The sequence below is a fragment of the Oryx dammah genome, unplaced genomic scaffold (assembly GCF_014754425.2).
Source record: "Oryx dammah isolate SB20612 unplaced genomic scaffold, SCBI_Odam_1.1 HiC_scaffold_14, whole genome shotgun sequence".
In the NCBI taxonomy this organism is placed as follows: domain Eukaryota; kingdom Metazoa; phylum Chordata; class Mammalia; order Artiodactyla; family Bovidae; genus Oryx; species Oryx dammah.
The window spans coordinates 21,273,828-21,300,017 of NW_024070198.1; the positions used below are offsets into that span (position 1 = coordinate 21,273,828).

Genomic DNA, 26,190 nt, shown 5'->3' on the forward strand with positions numbered 1-26,190 from the left:
TCAACGCTGAGGATAACATCAATGACACACAGGACAACACGTGACATCTACACATAGAGGACGCACAAAGAGATGCATGAAAACAATCCTTACTGATGACACAGGCGCCCAATGACATATACACACAGTGAGACACATACAGACATTTTGATGAAAGCAAAGAGCCCAGGCTGAGCTACCACACCAAACAGGAAAAAAAATGTTCAATAGTCATTCCTTTCTTCCGGCTATGCCCCTATGGGAATATATCAGAATTACCTGGAGAGCTTTGACAAAGTGCTTGTTCCCAGGAACCGCTGCAGGCCCGTACACTCCCCTTACCATATGAGTGCCCGTGGATCCACACGTTTATGTTGAAAAGCTCCCTCAAGTAATTCAGATATGCCCCCAGGTTTAGAGCCATTGAACCAGTTCCCCTCTACTGGGTGGCAGAATTTGCCAGTAGGAGTGTGGGGCTGTATTTTATTTTCTCAGTTTGGGAAGGGACAGGCAGGAGCTGAGAAAAGGATTCGCCTATAGCCAGAAGATTAGGGGCCAAACAGTGGCCAGGAACTGAAAGAGTTAAAACTGGGCATTGATCCCGGCGACCTTGGCTGGCCTCGTTAGCGCCGGCACAGCACACATAGAAGGACCCTTCGCGCGGGGACTGTCCCAGAGACTCGCCTGCGCTGCGCCGTTGGGTTGCGAAGGCCCCAAAATCCCACACCGACTCCGAAGCCGTGTCAGCTGCAGCCTTGGGTATCTTTGGGGAACCCTGGTTAGTCCCTGGTCCGGTGATCCAGCCCCCGAGGCACTTCCCCGTGCCATGCTGGGCACTGTAAAAATCAGAAAGTTGCTTCTGTTCGGGGCCCCGGGAGGGGCCGAGCTACCCTACTCCCAACCCGGCCTCGCAGGGAGGCCTCCAGGAACGGATAGAGGGCATCGCGCGGGGACCGTGCGTCGAAGGCGCGGGTCACTTCAGCCCCGGCGAGGTGGCGCGGAGATCTGCGGGGACAGCACAGGGTCGCGCCGCCCCCTGGCGGCTCAGTGGCAGAGTTGAGGCTGGGGGCGGGCGGCAGCGGGGGTCTGGCCGCTCCGGGACAGGTTCCTTGTTCCCAGAGACGGGCGGGGGAAGGATGTTGAAAAGACGCCCCCACGAAGACTGTCCTGTCCCCCCTCACTTCCGCTCTCCCTCTGTCCCTTTCTCGATTTTATCTCTCTTCCTTCTCCCCCCATCTCGCCCACTCTTCCTGCCCTTCCCCCTCCCGTCCTCACTCCCTCTCCTACCTACCCCCCTTCCTTTCTCTCGTCCTTCGCCCGCCCCCTCCCGCCCCCGCGGGGCAGCGCCTGGGTGCGCCCGCTTGGCAGTTAGCCCATTAGATCTCGTACTATTGATCCGCTTCTGAGCTGAAGCTGACAGCCCCCCACCCCCTTCCCGTTCTCTCCTCGTCCCCATTCCTGCCCGCCCCCCCATCTCCAGGCGGTCCTGGCCTGTGCCTTCCCCCCCACTCAAACCCCAACGCGGGCTGCGCCGAAGTCTCGCCCTCACGAAGGACAAGAACAAATGTAATTAACGCGACTAGCGAGGGGGGTGGGCCCCTACCCGCACAGGCTCGAGCCGGGGTCCCAGCGGTCCGCCCCCTGCCCGCCGCCTCCCTCCCGCCCCCACGCTCCCTGCCCCCCGGAGCGGGAGCATTTGGGTTGAGCTGCGCCTGCCCTATAAATCCACATATAATTCTCGCCTTTCCTGTTCAGCTAAGGAAAATAAACGTGTAAGGCTGTTTCTGGGAGCCCAGCTCAGGGACCGCTCTAAATTCTCCTCTTATTGAGTCCGGGCTGGAAATCATTCAGTTCGGCGGCGCGCCCCCACCCTCCGCACCGCTTGCCCGCCGCAAGCCCGCGCCCGCGCCCGCCGCGCACACGCACGCGCGCACACGGGAGGCAAGAGCCGGGTATATAAATATCTCCAGCTCTCCCCATAGCCGGGCAGATTTATTCCGCTGCCAAGCCTGCAGAAAATTGACTTGTTCATGGAGGCGGCTATTGACACATCACCGGGGGGAGGGTTAGGGGAGAAAGCAGTGGAGCCGGCGCCCCTCCATTATACGTTAATGTAATCAGCAGTGTGCGAAATGACTGCGCGGAAAATAGCATCACTGACATTTATATTAGAGGATATTGATGGCAGGAGCTGTGACCGCATCACTCTGCCTCCCGTTTCCACGGATTGACACAGGAGCCTCTTGTTGGCTCCATCCACGCTCGCCTCCCCTCCCCCTCCCTCGCCGTCTCTCCCTCTCTCCACCCACTGTCTCTCTCCTCGCCTCTCCCCTACCCTCCCAATTCACTCTTCCAGACGCTCATTTTCCAAATAATTCTTGAGCACCTACTGGGTGCCACGTGCAGGGTCTCTCCCGCGCGCCTGTCTCTAGGTTTCTCCCTTTCTTCCCAACCGTGCCCTTGCCCTCTTTCTCCCTTCTCCCCAGCTCTGCTTCCCCCTCCCCCTTCCCTAGCTCGGTGGTTGGACCGCTGCTGTCAAAGCAGATAGATAATTGAAAAATGGGCCTCACCTTTGCAGCCAGCAGGAGTGGTTCAGGCAGTTACGGCCGGGGTTACCTACTCCATCTCAGGCCCAGGCTCCAAAAGAGATTCTGAGGAAATTGGATTTTACATGGATGTTTTATTCGGGCAGAGGCTTTAGTGTATATAAATACAGCCGAGGAGGCCTTGGCGGCAAGGATGAGTGAGGCGAGACAATCCCGCCTGGGGCCTGGAGGCTCAGGGGAGGCAGACAGGCCATGTGCTCAGCTCTGGGTCCCAGACCTGGACATCCGCACATTTCCTCCTCAGCATCTAAAAGAGGTTAATGCCCCTGAATAGCTCCTCAAAAGCTGCCTTGGGAATTTTAAAAGTGTGTGATTGTTGACAGGACCATGTACTGAGAAAAGAAGGAAATATACTCAAGAAGTTTGAGGACTGATTCAGTAAATATTTATTGAACCCTTAAATTGCGAGGTATTGTGTTTGGGGCACATGAGTATATTAGACATGGCTGCTGATTTCAAGGACAGTTTGGAGAATGACAACCTGGGGTTTCAGGTTAGGGACAAGGAAGGGGAAAGATGTGGAAGTGGGTACTGAGATCACTTCTCTGATCATCCAGTCATCTGAGAAGGTGATGGATGAAGAAGCAGAAGGGAAGCGGGTCAAGCTGGGGGATGGAGAGAGAGTCCTACCAGCTCTCCAGTCTCTCTGTCCTGGGCTGGTCAGCAGAGCTTCTGGGATCATTTTAGACAACTGTAGTCACCAAATCTATAGGCAAGTTCACATCCAAAATGTTTGCAGGGAATCTGATGAAATCCTTCGGAGGGCTAGGGTAATAGATCATCAGGGAGCAAGGTGAGGCCTTCCGGAGAGACCAGCTGCAAGGCATGAAGAGGGCCTGAGTGAGAAACCCTTTGTGGGAGACCTAAATTGAAGGTAGATAAGTCAGTGGGGGTGGGGGGTTGGGCATCAGACGACAAGGGAGGTGAGATGTGGTTGTGGGAAGGAGGGAGCAGATGCTTGGGGGCCTAGAATAAGGAATCTTCCAGTGTCTGAATGCCCCGGTCCCTATAGGAAGGCCTCTGTTTCAGTCATGGGCAGGGTCTTTTCTGTGCCTGGTCCGATCTCTGATTAGAGTCTATGTGGTTGACAGCTGTAGCCCAAATCATTTTTGTTTCTTGAAAGAAGAGCTCATGAGCCAACCCATGATTGAAGGACTGGTATTAAGGTGAATATAACCAGGCTGAATGATCACCGAAGGGCCAGGGGATCCTTCTGGGCTCAGAGCAGAGACGACAGCTGCCTTATCCCAGCCACATCGCTGAGAACTGGACTAGTCCTCCCCCAGATTCCAAAGCCCCCCTTCTTCTCCGCAGCCACATTGTTCTACTATTACATCATCAGCCTGCAGGGGCAGGACAGGTGCTGGATAGATCATGGCCATCCCTCCAGCTGCCCCACACACATCCTAGACACTTCCACATGGCATCTGGGAGCTCCAGTCCAGCTCTAGGATGGGAGTACTCTGGGGTAACTGTACTTCCTGTCTGACTTCTATTAGCATCTTTCCTCTCTCCTGTGGATTACATTCACTCTGACAGCCTTGAGTCAGACACCCTTCCCAGCTATCAGGAAGCCAGACTGCTCTCACTCACCAGCATTACTTATACCTCTTCCTCACCTCTGCTCTCAGAGAACCACACGAGCTCGTCTCCAGCCCTCAGGTCTGATCCTGGTTTTGTCTTCCCTTCCTTGTGATTCATTTGACAAAAGATTCTGTGTCTTGAGATTCTGGTCTTACTCCTAGTCTAGAAACCCTTGAATAGGTTGGTGATGAGAATATGAGTGTGTGTGTGTGTGCATGTACCTGTGCTCACTTGGGCACTGCATGCCCAGGGCACAGGGGACATCATTCATGGAGCAGGACTTGGTCTCACCCTGCCTTCCAAATTAGGGAACTGACATGCATAAGGAAAATGAAGGAGCAACCAGGGAAGTAACCTCCCACGGCAGGAAGGATGCCTCTCAGTCCTGCATGCCTTATCCAAATGGGATTCTGGGAAGTCATTCTTCCACTATCATTTGCTCAGTAAGCCATCAGAGAGGACCCAGTGACATAGGGGGGAGGGAGGGAAGAAGTTACTGGAAACAGCTATGTAAGACTCAGCCATTCATTGTGATTCAGAGCCTGTCCATTCCTTCTCCCTATGTGAGAAGGCAGCTGGAGACCGGGCTCAAAGGAGAATGGACCTTTGAAAGATAGAAAGCCTGTTTCCAGGGGGCAAAGGAAGCCATTAGGAGCTGGAAGGAGGAGGTCTGGTTGGAGAAGCCAGGCTTCACAAAAGTGCATTTCCAGTCTTAGCAACAAAGCCAATGTTAGTATGCAACTATGATGAGAATCACCTAAACCCTCTGGAATTCAGATCTCTCATTGGTTAAAAAAAAAATGGGGGTGTCCTTTTCAGCTATAATTTCTGATTCTAAACTGGTGAATGAATATGTTTGGAGAGCCCAATTTAGGATGAAAGAAGGAAGTTCACAGTTAAAGATTGAAACTTACAAAAGGGATAAAGAAAGATAATTGTGGGGCCAGTGGTCTGAAATTGCTCAGAAAACTCTTTGGGGGTTGAGAACCTGTTGGAGCCAGGACAAGTACAGAGCAGGAAAGTGGACCAGGTTTGGGCAGAGGGGAGGCAGGGATAGATTCAGAAAGCAATGCCCCTAAATTTGTCTCAAGCCGATTCTCTGCTTAGAATTCAGCTGATACAGCCCAGAGATCCAAGTAACCTGGAAGCTATTAACTCAAATGACAGGAATCTGTGCACTCTTTTATGTTTTGTACTTTGGAGGGTAAGGGGTTAGTTTGTTTCTCTGGAGTTACATAGTCTCTCTGAAACTATGAAGTTTCCTAGTTGAAAAATGTTACAGCATCACGGTAAAGAACCTGCCGGCCAACGCATGATACACAGGAGACGCGGGTTTGATCCCCGAGTCAGAAAGATCCCCTGGAGAAGGGAATGGCAACCCACTTCCAGTACTCTTGCCTGGAGAATCCCATGGACAGAGGAGCGTGGCGGGCTGCAGCGCATAGGGTCTCAAGGAGTCGGACACGACTGAAGGGACTTAGCACGCAGGCACGCACGAACTATTAGGATAGAGAAGGGATCAGAGCGCCCCTAGTGGCAGAGCCTGGTGATTGGCAGCAGTAGTACCGCTTCAAGACGGTGCAGAGGCTGCAGGCAAAGTAGAGCAACCGGAGAGAAGCGGTGGGGGGGCACTATAAGTAACGGATACACCACCAGCCCCTCCTGTCTTGACTCGGAAGAAACAGGACAGGTGACCTGGGAAGCTTTGCAGCAGAAAGCCGCCTTAGAAGATAATCCCCAGAGGGAGAAGACTAGAAGCCTAGAGTACAGGAAGCTAGGAGCCAGCAGGCAGGGGAAAAGAGAGAAGAGGGGAGGGAAGATATCCCTTTCCACGGATGTGCCTTGGCCCCAGCCCAGGCAAAGAGGGGCAAGTCCCAAGCCCCTGCATCTGCCACCTTGTTTACCTCGTGCCTATTTATAGTTGTAGGCTCCAAGCCCGGCATGGGACTCTGCAATTTATGTGACTAAACCTCCAAAGGGCACTCGATGCTGGCAGGGCATGGATAAAGACAGGGGCAGCCCTCTCAAGGTCAAAATGGCCACCCTCCCAACCCTGTTGACCTTACACTCCACTAAAGGGCAAGAGGTCATAAGACTAGGCTCAGCAAGGAAAGACACAGTCACCTCTTTGCCTCTTCCTACCCTGACCTGGTTCAGTTTAGGATTGCAAGCAAGTTAGAGAGGACCTGTTTGGTATGGTTTTCCCTTTGGGAGGTCGTTGGGAAGCTCTGTGTGGGAGGGTGGATCTCATCAGGGGATGACTGATTTTGGAGAGAGTGGAGGGAGGGGGGAAAGGAGCTCTGCCACCCAACTCTCACCTGCCCATCCTCTTAACATCAGAAGGGAAGAAAAATCCTGATGGTTCAGACAGCAAAGAATCTGCCTGCAATGTGAGTTCGATCCCTGGGTTGGAAGATCCCCTGGAGAAGGACAGGGCAACCCACTCCAGTATTCTTGCCAGGAGAATTCCATGGGCAGAGGAGGCTGGTGGGCTACAGCCCATGGGGTCCCAAAGAGTCAGATACACCTGAGCAACTAACACTTTCAGAGTACTCCTGGCCACTGGCTTCGTTCTGGGAAGGCCTTAGGAGGCCTGAGCCAGCCCACCTCTCACTGAGGACAGGGTATGCTGGTCTACCAGCACCTAGGCCTCTGATCACCATGGGATTCTGCTCAAGCAGAATGGCCTGAAGCCTCCCTTTAGAGGCAACCACTACTTGGCCTCTGGCTGACCGTCTACTTCTTGTCTCTCTCCATTGCCCGATACCCTCCAGCCCCCCATGTGTTCTCCCCTCACTGCTTCCCCCAAAAGTACCCCACACTGTGCATGCCAACTCTGCTCCCTCTGCTATCCCAGCCTCCTGATGTGCCCTCCCCCTCAAATCCTTTGCACTAGTCTCCACCCCATGGTTTATCATGAAGTATGGAGGCTAGACATAGCTCAGCTCTGTGTGTGTACATGTGTGTGCGTGTGTGTGTGAGTATAAGGATGTCCTGGGTAAGTGGACAGTCGCAAATCATAAGCCAAATGGGTATGAACATGAAGGAGAAGAGAGACCCAAAAATGACCTTCTCCTCAACTGTTTTGTTATTTTCTCATCAATCTCTGGTCTGCTGGATAAATCTGAGGGGTTTTAGGGGGGAAGTGCCTCCTTAGAGCCCACATGACCCTGTGGCCATTGCTGATCTTGCTTTGGCTTTCCCCGGCCCACCACCCTTTCGGGGCTCAGCTGCCTCAGGACTGGACTAAACCTGGTGGGAGGTAAGCAGAGCTGGGGGTCAGGGGTTGCCCAGCTGGGATCAACCCACCAGCAGTGGCAGGGGCATTGAAAGATAATGAACCATCAGTTAATGTGGACTCCCTCTTGCCTGGGCCTGGCCTTGGTTTTGGCCTCAGAGAAGGATTGGTCTCTGGGTAAAGTAAGACTCCAGGGAAAAGATGTCCTGGGGTATGGGCCAATTCTCAGACCTGTTCCTCTGTCCTCCTTTCCCATTGCAGCCCACGGGGGATGTGAATGAGTAAACCAAGTCAAAGTCCTTTCTTCCTCTGAAGAGGGGAGTCAGGGAATGGAAGAGATTCCCGAGAGTCCCTTTTTGCTCACCTATTAGTCCCCTTTTTCTCTCATCCCTTCTGTGGGGTGAGGGTGGGGGAGTCTGGGAGATGAAGGTCAGCGGTAAGGACAGTGTCTGAGGACCCGGGGAGAAATCAGGGACCTGGGTGGGGATGGGGTTCAGTGGAGAGGAGCCAGGAGGAGGGGCTGGGAGGAGGACAGGGCTGGTCCTCTTGCCCTCTCCCAGAGGGAGGCAGCAGAGGACCATGGGAATTGCCCCAACCAGCAATCAGCAGGTCAGTTCCCTTTGTGTCTCCTGTCCATTGTGGACCCTATTCCAAGGGACTCACTCGGATGGAGTTTGTACAGTTCCAGTCTATGACCCTCTGCTGGAGAGAGATTTGGGGATGTCAGCCTTGTTTTGATTTGGCCCCCACAAGCCCCTCTATTCATTCCTAAGCAGGGAATCCTCTCCTCCTTGTCTAGAGCTTAGAAAATATATCTTTGTTCATTCCTCCACCTCCTCAACCTCCCCAATTCCCTACCTCCCTTGGAGACCAAGATCCAGCCCTGAGTCACCACCCTGAAGAGGCCCACTCTATCTGAGGGAACTTCTCTGAGCCTGCTGGGCCATGACCAGATGTTCCAGTCTGAGTGTCAGTCTTCCCTAGGAAATTTTGAATGAGGGTCAGGCCCCCACACTCCTAAATTCTCTTTTTTCCTACCCACATTTAGGTAGTCACCAGGCCCCCTTACCTGGGTATGAGGACCAAGTCATGCTGGAGATACACAAGGGCAGCAGCTAGGTGGAGGAAATCTGAGGTGTGACCTTGCGTGAGATAAAAAACCAAAGCCTCCCAGGGTAGAAACCCTCTCCCTCCTGCCAGCATGGCGTTTCTCAGACTGGTTGGAAGCTGGGGGCAGGGGACAGAGCACAGATGGGTGGGGAGGGCACTGATCAAGGAAACTAACATCTCAGTTGCTGGGAGCTTAAAGTTAGGGAACTAGAAGGAACCCAGAGGCCTCAAAGTTACACCCTGAGGCAGAGAGAACATCTCCTAAGGGGCCACTTGAGCATGGGGTAGAAGGAGCTAGAGACAAAATGGCCTTGGTTTGAGGATGGTCTTATCCAAAAGGAAGCTAAGACTGACCAGGTTTTTCAAGAAGAAAGAGGGCCAAAGAGTTTCTTTTGAACCCATATTCTGAGGTATGGGTGCCTGAGAGAATTGAAGACCTGAACTCTGGGGAGCAGAGCTGGGATCCAACAGAAAGGAGCGCATATGTTTGTAAACCAGTACAGCAACAGAGAGGCAAAGTGGGGGAGTGGCAGGATGGCACTTTTCTCTCTCAGTCTCCTGTTGTTGGTTCTAAGAAACCTGGGGCTCAGAGTGCCCATAAAAGGCAGCTGGCACCTTACAGATCTTCTAGCCTAGACCTGTTGTTCAGACAAGGAAGGAGAAGCTCAGAGAGGAAAGGGAGACCCTAGTTCCCAGACTGTACCAGTCCTGCTTGGCCATTTACCAGCTTTGTTCTCAGACCCCAGATAAACTTATCCAGTGGAACCCCAGGCTGATCTACCTTCCCATAGATTTGTTCCCAGATCAAATGGGTGGGTGGGTGCCCCCTGTGGTGACCTACCCCACTGCTGCTCTGGGTTTAGATCCTTCCGGGTCTGGCTGAGCAAGGAGCCCTGGTTGGGAAATCTGCCTTCTCATTCCTCTTCCAGACTGGGGCTTCTTTGGGGCTCCCTCTGCAACTTGACATGTCACTGTCTTTCTGTTAAAATGTCTTGCCCACTCTGCCTCTGCCTCTCCTCCTTTCTCTCTTCTCCTACCTTCTCTCCCCGCTGCCACCCCACCAATCCCTCCCCTAGATAGAGCCCCTGAGCTGCTGAGATGAATCTCTGAAGCTCATGGTTCTGGCCTGTGTTCCTGGTAATTGAGTTGTGGTCCCTGGTCGTGATGGGGCGGGGGGGTGGAGTGGCTGCCTGTGGTCCAGGCCTCCTCCCACCATGCACAGGCCGCCTTAGCCCACCCCACTGGGATTCAGCAGAGAGGGTGAGGAGGAGGTGGTGAGGCTTCCTGTTCCCCAGTCCGCCTTCTCTAGCTCTCTGCCTCCCCCTCTACCCCCTCCCTGCTTCATCTCCAGCACAAATCACATGGTGACAGCCCCATCCAACCTTTGGGGAAGGGTTTGTAAATGTGTCTTCCTTAGCTCTGATCTCCAAATTGTTCCTTTTATTGCATTTGTCACGGTGAAGATTAAAGTCCCTGGGTGGCCTGTACCACAAATCACAGAGTCTGCTCAGGGAGCAACTGCAGGTTGGGAACTGATGGAGGGCTCTGGGCCCTGTTACCACCTGTATGTGTGTGTGCACGCGCACGTGTGTGTGCACACGCATGTATGTGCACTCACAAGCACACACTTCTATCTGTGCTGTGGATTTGTACCCAGGAACAGGAAGATGTGTCCTTGATGTTGTCATTCTAAGCTGTTGGCCCTCTTTGTACCGCAGCTTATGACCTCTTCCTCCAGGCTGTCTTCCAGGATCACCCCACCCATTCCATGGTGAGCATTGCTGTCTCTCCTGTATCTTCCATTAAGCAGGAGGGGAAGCTATGTTCACATCACAGATATTTCAAAATAGCCTTCTGGGTCTCTGGCCACATCAGTCTCTAGATCCCATCCTGGCAACACTCTGAATGGATCAAGGGCAGCTAGACCCAAAGCCTCCAAAGAATAGCAGATCTTACCCTGCCCCAGCACCCCTAGACTCTGACATTTTTTCTCATCCTGGGACATAACTGGGTTTAGAGGGGACACAGCTAAGACAGAGGAGACCCAGCTGAGGGACCCAAAGGACAAAAGCTCCCTTGTACACACGCACTGAAAAACAGTCCCTTTCCTTCCCTCTTATGAGGTAGGCTTCCTGCCTGTCCCTCATGCACATTCATAACATTCAAATTTATGCCGTAATCTCCGCCGCTCCATATGTATGAGCCTTTGATGGGTGTTTGGGTTTATGGGATGCACCCAGCCCTCCGTTCCCTCGCCCGCCCACCGCCTCCAACCACTGCAAAGACGCTCGTACATAATTGACATCGGCAGATTCTTTCATTATACAAGATTTAGCATCTGCTCGGGGATCGCTCGCTCCTCACTCACTATAGATGACTTTTCCCTGCGTTTCCTATTATCAATTCAAATTAGCCCCATTTCCCCACCGACCAGTGCAGCGTTTACACTTGACAGTGAGGAAACAGTGAGGCTGTAATGGGCTTCTCAATTATTTAGGCCCAGTTAGGCCAGGACCCAGAAAGCCTCAACTAGGGGGTATGCAGAGGTGGGGTCATCATAGCAGGGAGAATAGGGTCACCACTTCTTCGTCTCTGTCTGGCCTTCTTATAGCCTTGCACCCTCACTTTCCACCCTGGGGAAGGCTTCCTCTCCCATCTGGGTCTCTAAGGGGTGGGGTAGTCCCTTGCTGTCCACCCACTACTCAGCAGCAGCTTTTCTCCCTCCATCCCACCTTCCTTATCTCTCATTCCATCCATATTGGCTCCACATGTGTACCTAATGGGCTACCAGCATAAACCAAAGAAGAGGTATTAGCAGCAGCCAGGTTCTGACCCTCTCCCCTTAAGATGTCTATCTTCAAGTGCATCTCTGTGAAGATCTGAGGTAGTGGGCTAGGAGTTCAGAGATCATGGCCAAAAAAAGAAATAGGCATCAGGGAAAGACATTGAAATCATGGCATGCAGCCCTAAGAAGAGAGAGAAACACACCCAGAAATGGAGAGACATATGAGAGCCTAAGGGAGCTGACAGAGATGCCTCTGAGGCTTGGGGAGAAGACACAGGAAAGCAGAAGGCCTGGGTGAGGCCCTTTTTCAGACCACGCTGGCTACGCAGAGCTGTAATTAGGTCAGTGCTGCCCACCACTAGCCTGACTAATCCAGGCCAGGTCTCCTGTAGTAACTCGTGGTCACCCTGAGCCCACTAAATGGCCTAAGTACAGGGCAGAAGCTCCAAGTCAGCGAGGCACTGGGCCTAGGTCCTGATTCCAGTCAACCCATCTCAAGGGGGTTGGCCCTCCTTGGTCCCTCCCCTCCAGCCCCCAGCCCCTCCCCTTCCCCAGCCCAGATCAGCTTCCAAGGACAGATGTGGGGGAGAGGAGATGGCAGGCAGGGTCTGAGAGGCTCTGGGATTAGAGGGGTCTTTCCCATGCTCTGCTTCTTCGGAATCAAAGAATTCCTCCATCTGATTGGATTTACCCTAAGTCACAGGCGTGTGGGACCTTCTTTCCCTCAGCAACAGCTGGAAACAGCCCTAAATATGATTAATTAGCACTGTAAAAAGTCCCGGACACAATTAAGATTTATGTGTGTGTGTGTGTGTGTGTGTGTAGAGAGGTCAGGAGTGGGGGGAGTGGGGTGGATTACCAGCTACACCTAGTGCCCTCCAAGGGGAGTAGAATGACATTTCCTCAGAGACAGTCCTCTGACATCCATTTCAGGCAAGGGTCATTTTATCCGGCCTCCAGCTTCTGAGCAGATTAGCCCCTTTTGCTGTCCCAGGGGTACTGCTTGATTTTCTGCTTTATTCCTTGATAAGGGGGGGAGGGCGTGTGGTTTCTGGGGCAGGTGCCTCATCTCTCTTCCCTCTACCACAAGCAGAATGTCCTCTGCCAAACCTCAGTTCCTCTTGCTGGGTCATTCTAGGGATCAGGGACATATGTGCAAATCTCAACATAGCTCCTTAGACACAAGCCCAGAGGAATGTAAAATAGGAACCTCAGAGGAAACTGAATAAATGAACTGCCAGCCAAGCTTCCTGCCCTGGGAGATATCTCACTTTCATCCTCTAAGACAGGACAGAGGTCATCTCTTTGGACTCCCCACTCCCCACCGCCCCCGCACCTCTAAGATGACAAAAGCTTTTTCGGTGAGTCCTCTCCTGCCTCTTCTGTGATTTGGGTAATTGTTCCCAAAGATGTGACATCCCAGCTTTGATAAGCTGTTGGTGATGATCAATGTTATTTATAATCCTGAAAGGGAAGGAGACAGGAGCACAGACAATTCCCTCCAGTGAATCATCTGAAAATCAGTTCTCAAGAATCTTTGAAGGAGCACTTGATTTTAATTTATTTTCTTTATTACAATGGATCAATAGTCTGTTTTGCTGAGATAACTGAGCCCAGGAAGAGGTTGCCTAGGTTCTGGCACCGATGGCCAATGTAATGGACCAGAGGAGTGTGGAAAAGTCCCAGACTTGGCATCTCCTCTCAGAACCCTTCCAGGGTTAATGGCCTGAGTGCCTGGGGCCTCTGCTTTATGGCTGAGTCCCCAGCAGAGGGATCTAGGAAGGCTTAGAGCTGCTGAGTGGTCTTTGGGAGAGAGCCACCACGTATACTGATGGAGTTTATAACAAGCAGGGACCTAAACCACTGGGATTGTAATTCGTCGTCCTGATATCAAGGCCAAGGAGTATGTGGACGCTGCTTGTCAATCCTCGGCCCTGATACAGGCTTGCTGTGAGGATCAAAAGCAAGAGGGATGTTCCAGGGGCCCTGCATGCATGTGTGTTGGCTCTACCATAGGGGTCAACTGTGTGGAGCGCTCCCCCACCATTTCCATTTACACCCTTTGGGCTTTACAGTGTATCACCATCAGGGAGAGAGGGAAGTGGGCGCAATGGGGTGAGCAACAGACTTGGGTCCCAGTGGGCAAAACAAGGAGAAGGCAGAGGGTGGGAGATTGGCAAGAGGTGGGCAGGAAAGCAAGCTGAGGATGAGCAGCTCCTCCGTGAGTGTCCTATGCTCTGCGCCTTTGGGCCTGTTGATGGTGTTTACACAGATGGCTCCATGTATCTTTGTAGCTTAATGTGTCTCTGTATGTGTTGTCTCTCTACTCTTGTGTCAATACTTTGTGACCCTATGGCTAGGGATAAGAGTGTCACCAGAAAGATTGAGAAACTAGGGAGGTATACAATAGATCAAAATCAGACTTCCTTGGATTTGCTGAGCACAGTATTTGAAACATGAAATTGAATGCCTTTAGGAGAGGTACCTTTGAGCCACAGATCCCACCACTCCCTATTGCCCTCCACTGGTTGCTTCACGTTTATATCATGTGCCTGGTACTGCAATCTTGAGTCTGTGACCACTTGAAAGGAAGGAGATATGCTACTATTGGTCCATGAATTGTCTCCTGAATAATTAGTCTCCTTCAGAGACAAAGGTTGGAGTCCAACCACCACCAGATTGCCTGGAAATGAGGGTTACTGGGAACCACTTTTTTTTTCTTTTCAGAGTCAGGAACACCTTTATTGAGGGAAGGAAACAAGTCTCATCTTTCTACGAGAGAGAGGTTCAAGATTATACAGGTGGGATTGGAACCCAGGCTGCATCAGTGGGACTCTTTGCACACTGCCTCTTCCCTTTACCAAGTCAGTTCTGAGCTGAGGTAGAGCTGAGACATGAGAGAGGGCGAGGGAGAAAAAACACAGAGACCCTGAGGGACTCATTTCAAGCTGGTGTGTCCTGGACATGGGCCTCTGCCAGAGGATGGAGGGGGGATGGGATGACACCCTGATGGGCAGACTGATTGCTCAAACAGCCCATTCTGTGGTCTCATAGGAAGGCAGGGCCCGCTTCCTGTCCAGTATCATATCACCACCCTGCTCCATCCTCCATCTTTCTGGGAGAAAGGCAAACTTGGGGGCCTAAAGAAGGGTAGACTCTTTTTTGTTTTCGAAGCTTAGAAAGAGGTAGTTGGGAATGTGTGAGGCTTGATTTGGGTCTGGGGTTAGGACTTGCTCTTTGCTCCTGCTCCACCTTGGTAATCAGCCTTCCAGAACTCTCAGTGGATCCTATACCGTAAGGCCCCTGGGGGGACCAAAGTAGGATCAGATCTACCCCTGGGTTCCCCCATTCAGCCAGCAGCTTCCAGAGTAGGAATCCTGATACAAGCCTTTCATTTGACTTCCAAGAAGCCTAGGATAGAAATGGGGAGGGACTAAAGGGTGCCTTAGAGGTTATGTAAGGGGGTAAGTATTTTGTAGTTATTTATTGAGCATTTATTTTGTGCCAGAAATTGGATTGAGTATTTTACATACTATATCTCAATCATCCTCTGAGGAATGTATTACTTTCTCTTAGTACTCAGATAAAAGAAACTGAAGGTCTAGGAAGTTAAAAGCCACACAGCTATTATGTGGTGAATCTGATTAAATTTGAATTTCAAATAAACAATAGTTTTTTTTTTTTTAAGCATAAATACCCAAGAAAGCATGGGTACGCTTTTGCTAAATTTGTTGTGTATTTGAATTCAAATTTGACGGAGCACCCAGCATTTTCTTTGGCAATTCTAGGAACTGCAACAGTCCCCCAGGAAGCCTTGAGGGAAACAGGCCTGAAGTAAAAGGAAATGCCAAGGACAGAGGAGCCTCCAAGGGGTCCACAAAGGATTCAGACTCGACTTAGCAACTAAACAACAGCAGCAAATGGTGGTCTAAGCTTAATAGACTGCTTAGGCTGCAAAGACAGCCCTTTTCTCTCTTGCTGATTGTCGCTGATGCCTCACAGAGCAGGGCAGGGCTTGGAGTCTGGGCTCACCTTCTGCCCCCCCCCCCCCAACCCGCTCTGCAGTGGGGGTGTCAGAGGTCACACCCCTTCATCAATCAGGAGAGATGGGCTGCTCAGTAGGAAGCGGCAGGCCACAGGTCTGCACAGCCGGGAACCATGAAAGAAATTTAAAATAATTAAAAATTTCAAGAAATGTGAGATGGCAAAAAGGCGCTTAAGCAGTCATCACGGGAAAAATTAAAACTCCACATTTATCTTCCGGTTTCGCACTGAATTATACAATGAGGGCAGGGTGGGGTCCATTGGAGAGCCCGTTCAAGGTTTCCAGCCTCTGAAGGTCTAGCCCAGCCCTCCCTCCATGGCGGGCCTAGCTCTGGGCTGACCTGGCGGATGGGGGATGTGGGAGCGATTCCTGGCCCGCATCCCAGGCTCTCGCGCCCCGCTCTCCTCCCACCTTCCATCAGACCCCGTTCTGGGACCACACGCTGGTCCTGCCCGGGCTTCCACTCCGCTTGGGGTCCTCCCTCCTCCGCAGGCTGAGCTCCGCGTGGCTCCACCCCGGGCTCCACCGCCTGCTCCAGCACTCGCTCAGGCGTCAGCTCCGGTTCAGGCTCGGGCTCCCACTCCCGGCACGGCTGGCTCCGCTTGCTCGGGGCGTCTCCCTACTGAAGAATTATGTTGCATAAAGCAGCCGCCACCATCTTGAACTGGCAGTGAACTTTGCTTTCTACATATAAATACAGATAGCAATCACACCCCAATCAGCGCTGAGGCTTCAGGGCATCATCTCAGCAACTCTAACTTTCCCATTACGATAATGTGATTTTCACTCAGTCTATAATATCACCAGCCATGAATAAAGCAACTGGCTCTTTCTGTCTCTCTCCTCCCTCCCCCTTTTCTCTGCCTCTCTCCCACCCTCCTCAGTCTCTTTCCCTCCCTGGCGCCCTCCTCTTCTATCTCTCTCTGAAACCCCTCCTGGTGTCAGTCTCCATCTGTATCTCTGCATCTCTGAGCATCTCGCCCTTCCTCTCCCAAGTCTTTCCTTCCTTCTCCTCTGGGACTCACCTTCTCTAAATACTAAAGACAGGGATGTACAGTCCTCCTGGGGCTCAGTAAAGTTCTGTTCCCCAGCTCTGCCATCATCTGCCTTTGCCTGAAGGTGAGAAACTCTGTGGGATTGGAGGTGGTGGGGGTGCCCTGCAAGGCTTTGAGAAGGTGATGAGATGGGGAGGGGAGGCCAGGACTTGGCTGTCTCCCTTCTCTCTCTTTCTCTTTCCTTAGGTAACAGGAAGGCTCTCGGTGAGGATTCCCATCAGGAACTGAAGCATCCAGCAAGGAGAGCTGAAAACTGCCTTCTTAGGAGAGAATCCTGGCGGTCTTCTGGAAACTGGGGGCCCCAAACCCAATCAGGTTCCAAGTGCCAGATTATTGTGAGTACATCCAACTGGTAAGAGGATACTCTAGAGAGGCCTGGGGAAAAGGAGAACCTGCCCAACCTTCTAGGGCTGCTTCTGAGTACCCCGTGCCGTGCACTTGGCTGTTCAGGCTAGTGCTGCCTTTGCAGGACATGTGTTAAAAGTCCACAGACAGGGGACTTCCCCAGTGGTCCAGTGGTTAAGAGTCTTCTGCCTTCTAATGCAGGGGATGCGGGTTCAGTCCTTGGTCGGGGGAACTAAGATCCCACTTGCCACAGGGTATGGCCAAAAGGTAAAAAATAATAATAATAAAAGTCCACAGGCAGTCTTTATCAAGGTGTCAGCCACCTTGTCAGAGCTCCTGGAAAGGCCTTCTCTTGCCTTCATGGATGTTCTCTAGGATGGTGGTAGTGCTAGTTAGGGGGTTGTCTGTGCTGGTGGTTCCTTTATCCATCCCCCTGGGTTTGTATTCCAGTTCTTTCACCTACTAGCTTTGAGGCTGCAAACAATACTCTTAACTTCTCTAAGCTTCAATGTCCTTATCTATAAAATGAGATGAATTATAGTACCTATCTAGTGAACAAAATAATGTGTATAAAGTGTTTAACACAGTATTTGGCACATTGTTAAATAATTGTTAGCTTTTATTATTACTATTAGCAAATACTGGATAATGCCACATATATAAAGCAGTATATCATATAAATTATGAGCCTGGGTTTTTAGAGCCAGACTGAATTTGGGTTCTAGCTTAGGTACTTACCAGCTTTGTGACCTTAGAAAAGTCACTTAGCCTCTCAGACTCAGTTTCCTCATCTGTAACAGCAGTAATAATAGTCCCTTCTTCATAGTGTTGTTGTAAGGGTTACTCAGGCTAATCTAGTGCTTGGCACAGTGCTGATATATGCCACAGGCTCTAGAAGTATTAGTGATCAAAGGTCAGACATGGCACATTCAGCCATGAATGAGGCAAACTCTGTGGTTGTTCTGTGGGTTATTCTCTGGGCCCTGACCTTTTCTTTTGCTCTAGACCATTGATGGTCTTGATCTTTCACTTCTGTGGAGGTTGAGGGTTGGCTTTAATTTCCCTGGCTGTTAAATTTTGCACCTTTTCAGCTGCCCACCTAGCAGAGGAGTGGGACTGGAATTCCTGCTTAGCCCCTTTGCTAGGTGAGAGTGTTGAGAGGAGGGGCTTTTGAATGCTCTGTCTCAGGCAAGGGTGACAGTGTCCAGAAGGCAACTCTGGGATGTGCTCCTTAAGGAATGGATGACAAATTAGAATCAGACATCTGCATTCTGTCCATTTCTGTGTCTCTAAGTGTTTATGGATCCACATCTTTGCTTCATTTATTTATTTATTTTTGGTTTCTCCCAGAAGATTTCTTTGGATGCATTCCCAACCTGATCTCAGATGGAAGAAGGGAACGAAGACTCTGCTCACCTCAGTTGGGCCCTGAAGGCGAGACAATCAGAGCTGCCAGTTCTGGGGCCTGGAAAAGTAGAACCAGAGGAGAAACCTAGGACCACAGTGTCTGGCCCGTGGGTTATTTGGATCTCTTTGCTCAAATCTAGCCTCTTTGCTTGGCTCCGGAGGAAGGAAGCTACCCTTCAAAATCCAGAGCCATAAGCCAAAGCAGTCTTAAACAAGTGTTTCAGCTAAGGGAACTTGAACTTAAGAGTCTGGTCTCCTCCCTCCTCACCCCACTTCTCAAAGACAAATAAGATATAGTCCATCCCATCCATATGGTCCCAATCCAGTGGGGGAGGCAGGCATGAAAATAAGGAAGTAAAACAAGAGTGAGAGACAACAGAGACAACTACAGGCTGCAGTGAGGATTAAAAAACAAAACAGTTCAACCTAACCTGTGTTACCTGACACAGGTAACACTTCCTAGAGGAGCTGGTGTTTCAGCTAATTTGTAAATGTGGGCAGAATAGAAGGGGGAAGGGAAGGAAAGGCCCATAAGGCAAGAGGAATGGCATATACAAAAGCCTTGAGGCATCGAACAGCATGGCTCATTTGGAGACCTGCTGTACAGAGGGTGGAGTGGAGAGGTCACTCTGGGGGAGGCCGGGGGAAGGGGACAGATAGTAAAGGGCTGTGGGCAGTTGTGTTTTTATAGGGGAGGGCATTAGCAGTGGAATGATTTGCATTTCAGGAAACTAGCTCTGAAGAAGATGAAGAGAACGGAGAGGGGAATGTAGCCAGAAACAATGGAGGCTGGGAGGTCAGTGAGGAGGCTCCTACAGCTGTGCAGGCGAGCCTTACAAGGGCATGGACAGGATTTTGTCCACTGGTTGGAGGTGGGATGTGATGGGGGAGAGGAATCCTGGATGATATCCTTGGGTGAATGATTGGGAGTGATGGAGGTGGGGAACAGGAGTGGAAGGGGTTTGGGGCAAAGGCAAAATACTGAGTTCTGATTGGGATATGTACCTACTTGGGGGATCCAGAGTACATCTCAGCAAATATACCCAGGAAGTTACAAGGCTATTAAGAATAATTTTATCTCCATACATTTGGAAATGAAGATGTCTGGTAGGGAGTTGGAAATGGGTGTGTGGAATTCAAGAGAGAAGCCTTGTCAGGGTATATGGATTGGAGAGTCACCAGTATATGGATGTGGATTACGGCCACGGGAAGGAGGTCAGCTACTTGGGAAAGACATGAGAAGAGAAGAGGGCCAAGAATAGTCTTGGGGAGTATCAACACTTAGAGGAGTGTGTGGTTTTCAACCTTGGCAGCACATTTTGATAAGCCAGGGAATTTGAAAAGCACCAGTGTCTGGGCCCCACCCCAGAACAACTGGATCTGAAACTCTGGGAATGAGCTGTAAAAGTTCATCGTGCATGCGTGCTAAGTTGCTTCAGTCCTATCGGACTCTTTGCTACGCTATGGACTGTCATCCACCAAGCTCCTCTGTCCATGAGATTCTCCAGGCAAGGATACTGGAGTGGGTGGCCATGCCCTCCTCCAAGGGATCTTCCCAATCCAGGGATCGAACCTGGGTCTCTTGGTCTCATGCATTGGCAGGCAGGTTCTTTATGACCAGCGCCACCTGGGAAGCCCAAAAGTCCCTCAGGTGATTGAGAGAACCAGTGACTCAGAGGGAGGGCAGAGGAACACCTCTAGCAAAGACTGAGAAGGAATATTGAGGAAGAATTTTGAGGAGGGAGAGTTCAGATGATGCTCAGGAGGAGCATCAGATGATGCAGAATAACAGTGGTTGAACCCTTCCTAGCACTCATGCTCTGTCGGGGACTTGACGGCCTCACTGAATACTCCCAGAGGCTTGGTGGGGCAGGTGCTAGTGTTATCATCGCCGTTTTAGAGATAAGGAAACCAAGGCACAGGGATGTTAAGTGCTTGCCCAGAGTCACACCACTAGTAACCAGAAACGAGGATTCAAGCCCAGGTAGGTGACTACTGAGTCTGTGCTCCTAACTGCTAGCCTACCTTTCCCACCAAAGGTGAAGTGAGGTGAGCATTGCTGGGTTCTAGCCCTTAGCTGGTCCATACAGCCTTCCAAGGGGCCTGCTGTTCTCTCTTCCCTTCTTTCTGTCTTTCCCCTTTTCATCCCTCCCTACATCACTAAGGCAGCTGCCCTTCATGTCTCTGGTCTTCCCCTGGCTGACAGGCCAGATAGAGCTGGTTCTCCTCTCTGTTGGTGAGACCACACTGTCTGCCCCTAACTGGGTGGCTACAACCATGAGCATATGGCCGGTAGCCTTTTCATTCATCATGCTGAGCTGAGCATCCTTTTTAGGTCTTCACAGTCTGGAAGAGGGTCGGGAGTTGGGGTGATACAGAAGAAATAAAGGCTCTGACAGTACTGGGAAGTAAGTCTTTCCGGGGAGTTGATACTGTGATAGGTACTGAGGAGGAAAGAGACTGGAATCCACATTCACATGGAGAGAATATCAGCCTAGTCAGACACCTGGGACACCCCTCTGCACAGCTCCTGCCTGATGCCCCCAGGCCTGGAGGCAGTGCTTCTCAACCAGCCTGCATGATAAAATATAAAAACATACTGCAAAGACCACCTTCTGAACAACTGGAATCTCCAGGGGTAGGACCCAGGTGCTGATGAATTTTAAAAGGTCCCCAGGGGATTTCAGTGTAGCCAGAGTTGAGAACCACAACGTCAAGAAAAGAGCTCTGGATGAGTATAACAAGACCGTGCTTCTAACTCTCACTTTATCATTTTGTAGCTGGTGATCTTGGATAGCCCATCAGACCTCTTTGAGCCTTAGTTTTCTTGTATCTATAAAATGGGAGTAGTAATTCAACCCTGCCTACATTATACAAATTGTTATGTTGCTCAGGTAGACTGTTGAATGTAGTATATTTTGTTAATTATATAGGGCATTATATACAAGTGAGGTGGAATTAACCTATACAGACACAAATAGATGCAGGTGTTCACTTAGCACACTAGGGGCACTTGGGTGAGAACGCATACACATACGCGCATACAACAGACAGCAGTTGGTTGGGCTCTGAAAGCAGAACTGTGGTTCTCTAGACTTGGCCTTTTATGTTTTTAGCCTTCAGAATATGCCATTAAAATGTGGAGCATTGATCTGTGTGTGTGTGTGTGTGTGTGTGTGTGTGTGTGTGCGCACACACACACAAATGTATGTATTTAAATGATTGCTAAAGTGTGGTATCATTTGAGTCTGCCTGTCAGCCTATCAGAAACGTCATCTATAACCTTCACTGTTTGCAGTTTAATCTCCCCTGCCTCCTCGAGGGCCCTGTTCTGACATTTTAAACCCCATAAATGACAGTAGTGCTCTAAGCCATTTTGAAAAAAGCCAAGCATTTGGAAAAAACACATAGAGACATATCCCTAAATTCCCCTTCCCCTGAACACATGCTCACTCATGCTCATAAGTGGAATCACACACATGCTCATACCCTGCACTGGCCAATTTAGAAGAAGTCACAGACATGGGCCAACATAAGCACACATGCGTGATGGCAGGACACAGGTGCATGAAAGGCCAGTATCTGGGGCTTTTGTATGTGCTCCAGTGGGCACACAGCAAACACAGCTTTCTGCTCCTATCCTCAAATCCTATTCATTCCAAGCTCCTTGGCTTTGAAAGAGAATTGAAGAATCCAAGCTCCTTGGAAGGCTAGTACTGGGAACAGTGGGATAACATGGGAGACTGAGGGGCCCCAAATCTTGAGTTTAGTGTTAGGCAAGGATGTATCAATACATTCATATGTTTAAGGTCTCCACTCTTGGAAAGCCCGTGGGTACAAAGGGATAGCAAGCAAATTGTATTCCACCCTACCAACAACCAGACAGCACACCACATTTGGGGAACTGGAATGAAAAAAGAAAACCCAGAGGTGCTTATTAAAGGGATGAGGATGTGAGTGTAAAAGGACAAGATGTGGTATAAGATGTTGACAGGAAGCCCCATAAGACAGGGCCCTGTCAGCTCCTGGCTGTATCCCTAGGGCCTGGCACTGGGTTTACCACGTACCAGAGGCTCATCAGTACTTGAAGAATGAATGACTGAAAGAAGGTGTAAGTACTAGTGTGAGTAAGTAGTAAGGGGAGTGTGTGTGTGTGATGGAATTGGGAATGGGGCTGGGAGATTGAATAGTTAAGGACAGTTTCTTAAAATAGATGACTTCTGCTCTAGGACTGAAGAGAGGGGCCCACATCAAATCTAATATCCATTTGTTCCAGGGTAAGTGGTTGGCTTTTCTTGGTCTAAACTATCTCTGATTTTGCAGCAAGATCTCTCTACTCAAAGGCAAGACAGACTTTTCTCCTATATGTGAGGAGTACGTACCAGCAGAGGATAGGGCCTCTGGGCAGCTTGATTCTGAGGGGTTCTGTGGATTCCTCATGGTACAACTGGCTCCTATGGCCCTCCCTCCCCACTCAAGTCATCGTGCACTTTAAGGAACTTGTTTCCATGGCAACCAGTTAGTGTCAGAAAATGAGGGCTGTGACGTCAGAATGGGGGATGGGGTGAGAAACCTCCATCCCCCATGTCCCTGGCTCCCTGCTCAGTGTCTGCAGCCTTGCAGGGAAAGCTCCAGAAGAGATGAAGTACACTGCACTCCTGAGGAGCACAGGTTCTGGGTCAGGCAGGGCCCAGAAATAGGGACTGATTTGGATATCTGACTCAGCTGGCAGTGTCTTACCTGCCATTCCACTCCAAAATGCTGGCAAGGCTGGGGGCCCAGTAGTGAGACAGTGTGGGCATACTTGGAAGGGTAACAATGATCTGGGACCATTGCCTGTCCCCTGGGAGAGAGGGATCCAGGCTTTCTTTATAAGGGGGGCTGTAAAGAAGTAAACATGACATAGAGGGAAGGAAGTCTTGGTTGTAGGAGACCTGTCATCATACCCTAGGGATGGATGCTTTGGTCTACAGGAGGAAAGTACATACTTTAAATAGAAGAGTAGGGACTTCCCTGGTGGTCCCATGGTTAAGACTCCAAGCTTCCACTGCAGAGGCACTGGTTCATTCCCTGGCCGGGGAACTAAGATCCCACAAACCACACAGTGCAGCCAAAAAAACTTTTTTTTTTTTTAATAAAAGAGGAAGAAGCCCAGCTATGAAGGTACCTAGAGAGTGTCAGAGAAAGAATTCAATGGGCACTTAGCTCTCTGAGTCTTGGTGCAGAGAATGAGATGTAACAGAACTACAGCAATGTAAGCCCCTTAGATCCTGCTAGGTTTCTGAGGGAATCTGGTCTGTTTGGGAAGGTCATTCAAATCAGAAGATGAAAGAAAGAATGCAAAGGACCTTGTCCTTAGGAGAAAAAAGAAGGCTGGGTGTTCATTTACTGGATTTCCTGGCCGAAGTAAGTGCACCTCATCACACTAGCTGGGCAGGCCCTGCTGTGGGGATGATGAAGAGGAGGACGACGACGGTGATGATGATGGCAGACAGCAGCAGCTGTGTTTCTCAGGGCACTTGACATTTTCCTCCTTGTGGTAGGCCCGTTGGCAGGTAGGCAGGAGTTGAATTGTCTGTAGGTTGGGTCTGAAAGTGGACTCTGGGGTGGAGATGGTTTTGCAGGAGATTTCCTGGGGAGCCCTTGGGATTATCACTGGAGCAGGGGAGGAACTGGAAAGAAGCAGGACTGAACTGGAGGAGAAGTTGGGCTGCGCTACTCAGAAAAGGCCTTAGTTGGCTACAGGGAGGGCTCTGAGGCTGCAAGGCCCTTCAGAACTGTCTGGACTAGAGAGAGGGGGCTGGGCCTTCATATGGCTGGGGTGGCCAGGCACTAGATGCAGGCTGCCCAGGGGAAGGGCATGACCTTAAGCGAGACAGCTCTCTTTGGCAGAGACAACTCCAAGGAAAGCTGACAGGCCAGGGAGGCACCTGGAGGCAGTCCTTGAGGACTGAGGAAAGTGTGGCATTGCAACGTGGCCTCTGCCACAGCAATGGCCATTTTTCCTTTTGAAAATGAGGAAAGGGAAGTTCAGAGAGATGTCATGACCTGCCTAGTCATAGTGCTGTAGTACAGGCAAGGTTGGAGTTTAGTTTCAGCCTCGTAAACTTAGTCTTGGCTTCATGGAAAAAAAACGTCAGTGTAAAACTCCTCCATGTGACTGCAAGAGCAGATCATTAAGGGAAACTCGCTGAGCACCATGGAGGACAGGCCACTGGAGCTAAGGGTTCCCGAAGTGGGAGGCTAAAGGGAAAGCTCTCCACACTGTCCTTGGGCTGACGGAGTCAGGATGCAGAGGGATCCTGAGCCAGGTCTCAGCTCTGCCAGATCTGGGGAGCTTCCTCCCCCTCTGGAAAGGGCAGCTCTTACTTGAGTGTGCTCAGTCACATCCAACTCTTTGCACCCCCATGGACTGGTAGGCTCCTCCGTCCATGGGATTTTTCAGGCAAGAATACTGGAGTGGGTTGCCAGGATCCTTCTCCAGGGGATCTTCCTGACCCAGGGATTGAACCCATCTCTCTTGTGTCTCCTGCATTGGCATATGGATTCTTTACCACTCTGCCACACGGGAAGCCCCTGGAAAGGGGAGGCTGTGCTTCTTAGCACAGAAGTCACAGACCTGGCTGATTTGGGCTGTGAGAGAAACTTCCTGACAGTTGTGTTGAGAAGCTAGAAACAACTGGGGCTTTGAGAATATTATTCTGTCTGCTTGATGCCTGGTCTCTGGGCCCTCAAGGAGTGGAATCTCTGAGGGTCTCCCTGGGGGCTTCTAGAAGGGGACAGAGCAGTCAGTAGGGGTCGAGTCATGGTCAACCTCAGCCCCCGGACCAACCAGCTGCATCAGGAAAGCCTGGCAGAAGACATTTGTTTGCTGAGGGATTGACAGCGGTGAGGAAAGGAGTGGGCAAGGTGACAGAAGGTGAGAGATACCAAGGCAGAGAGAATAGAGAGGGGACTGACTCTCTACCAGAACCAGCCCTCCTGACAGAACCAGCCCTCCTGACAGAACCAGGGTGAAGGAATGCAGTCCCTGGGCTGAGCCATCTAGATCCCACTGAGGATTCTGGAAGTCTCTGAAGAGTGTTATGAATATGTGTGGTTGGGGTGGGGCCGTGACAGGATCAGGTGAGTGTAGGAAGTAGAGTGAAGGGAGTCCACACCCCTCCCTTACCTGCACACTTGAACTCAGGGATCTACGGGCTGTGAGTGACAATGGTTTCTCACAAGTGTCCCTGGCTCGGAGGTGGGAAAGAGCCTGAGCCATGACCGGGAAGACCCAGAGATGCAAGAGGCAAAGGGACGGGAAGCTGATGGCAGCTTGGGAGTTTCTGCCAGGGCCACTCACGAGGATCTGCCAGCCTCTCCCCAGTTGCCCTTTGCCCTGAGGGCCATGGGTGTGTGCCCCCAGGACCTGGTCCTTCTTGCTTTTCTGGAAGGCAAGAGTGAGTGGCCACAGTTCTGTCCAGGAGACTCTGTTCAGAAAGGGACTGTTGATTTTTTTCTTAAAAAACTCTGTCAAAAAAAAAAACCACCACTAAACTCTGTCACCTCGCCCTTCCCCCACACATTTCCCTTCATGACCTTGTGACTCCTCCATTAGATCTCCTTTCTTCTTGCTTCAAGAAAAAGCCAGGCGGGGAGGGCTGGGGACCAGGGAGGGAGGCGAGCCGGCAGAGAGGCTGAGCCGATCGCGGGTCTGCAAGGTGCAAAGCAATCAGCGGAGCCGCTGGTGAGCGGGTCACTCAGTAGTGTGCACATCAGGGTGAAATCCTTTCAGCTCTTCGCCAAACCCCTAGTGAAAGACAATCAGGCTCGCTGTCACCGAGCTAATTCTGTCTATATAAAAGCAGTAATGAAATTCACGGCAGGATTACCCTCTCCATCCAATGGGCCAGCGTCGTGGTGACATATCTCTCTTATTGCCCGAATGTAACACACCATCTAATTTACGTCGTGTAGCGAGCAGGAATGAAATGTTCATAAAGAATTGCTGCATCTCGTCACCTTAACTGCGGCCCGGGGCTCTGAGGCATCTG

General features: G+C 50.9%; 1 long non-coding RNA gene across 3 annotated transcripts; it reads left to right on the forward strand.

Annotated features, from left to right (window-relative positions):
- Positions 1-380: 380 nt before the first annotated feature.
- Positions 381-19,578, forward strand: LOC120873541. 3 transcript variants are annotated; one of them, XR_005723486.1, is made up of 5 exons: positions 381-738; positions 8,456-8,542; positions 14,030-14,103; positions 16,232-16,737; positions 18,098-19,578. It is a non-coding gene; the product is annotated as an uncharacterized LOC120873541 (long non-coding RNA). The 3 variants fall into 3 exon arrangements; XR_005723488.1 differs by having other exon boundaries at positions 387-738; positions 16,589-16,737; XR_005723487.1 differs by lacking the exon at positions 14,030-14,103 and having other exon boundaries at positions 394-738; positions 16,589-16,737.
- Positions 19,579-26,190: the final 6,612 nt, after the last annotated feature.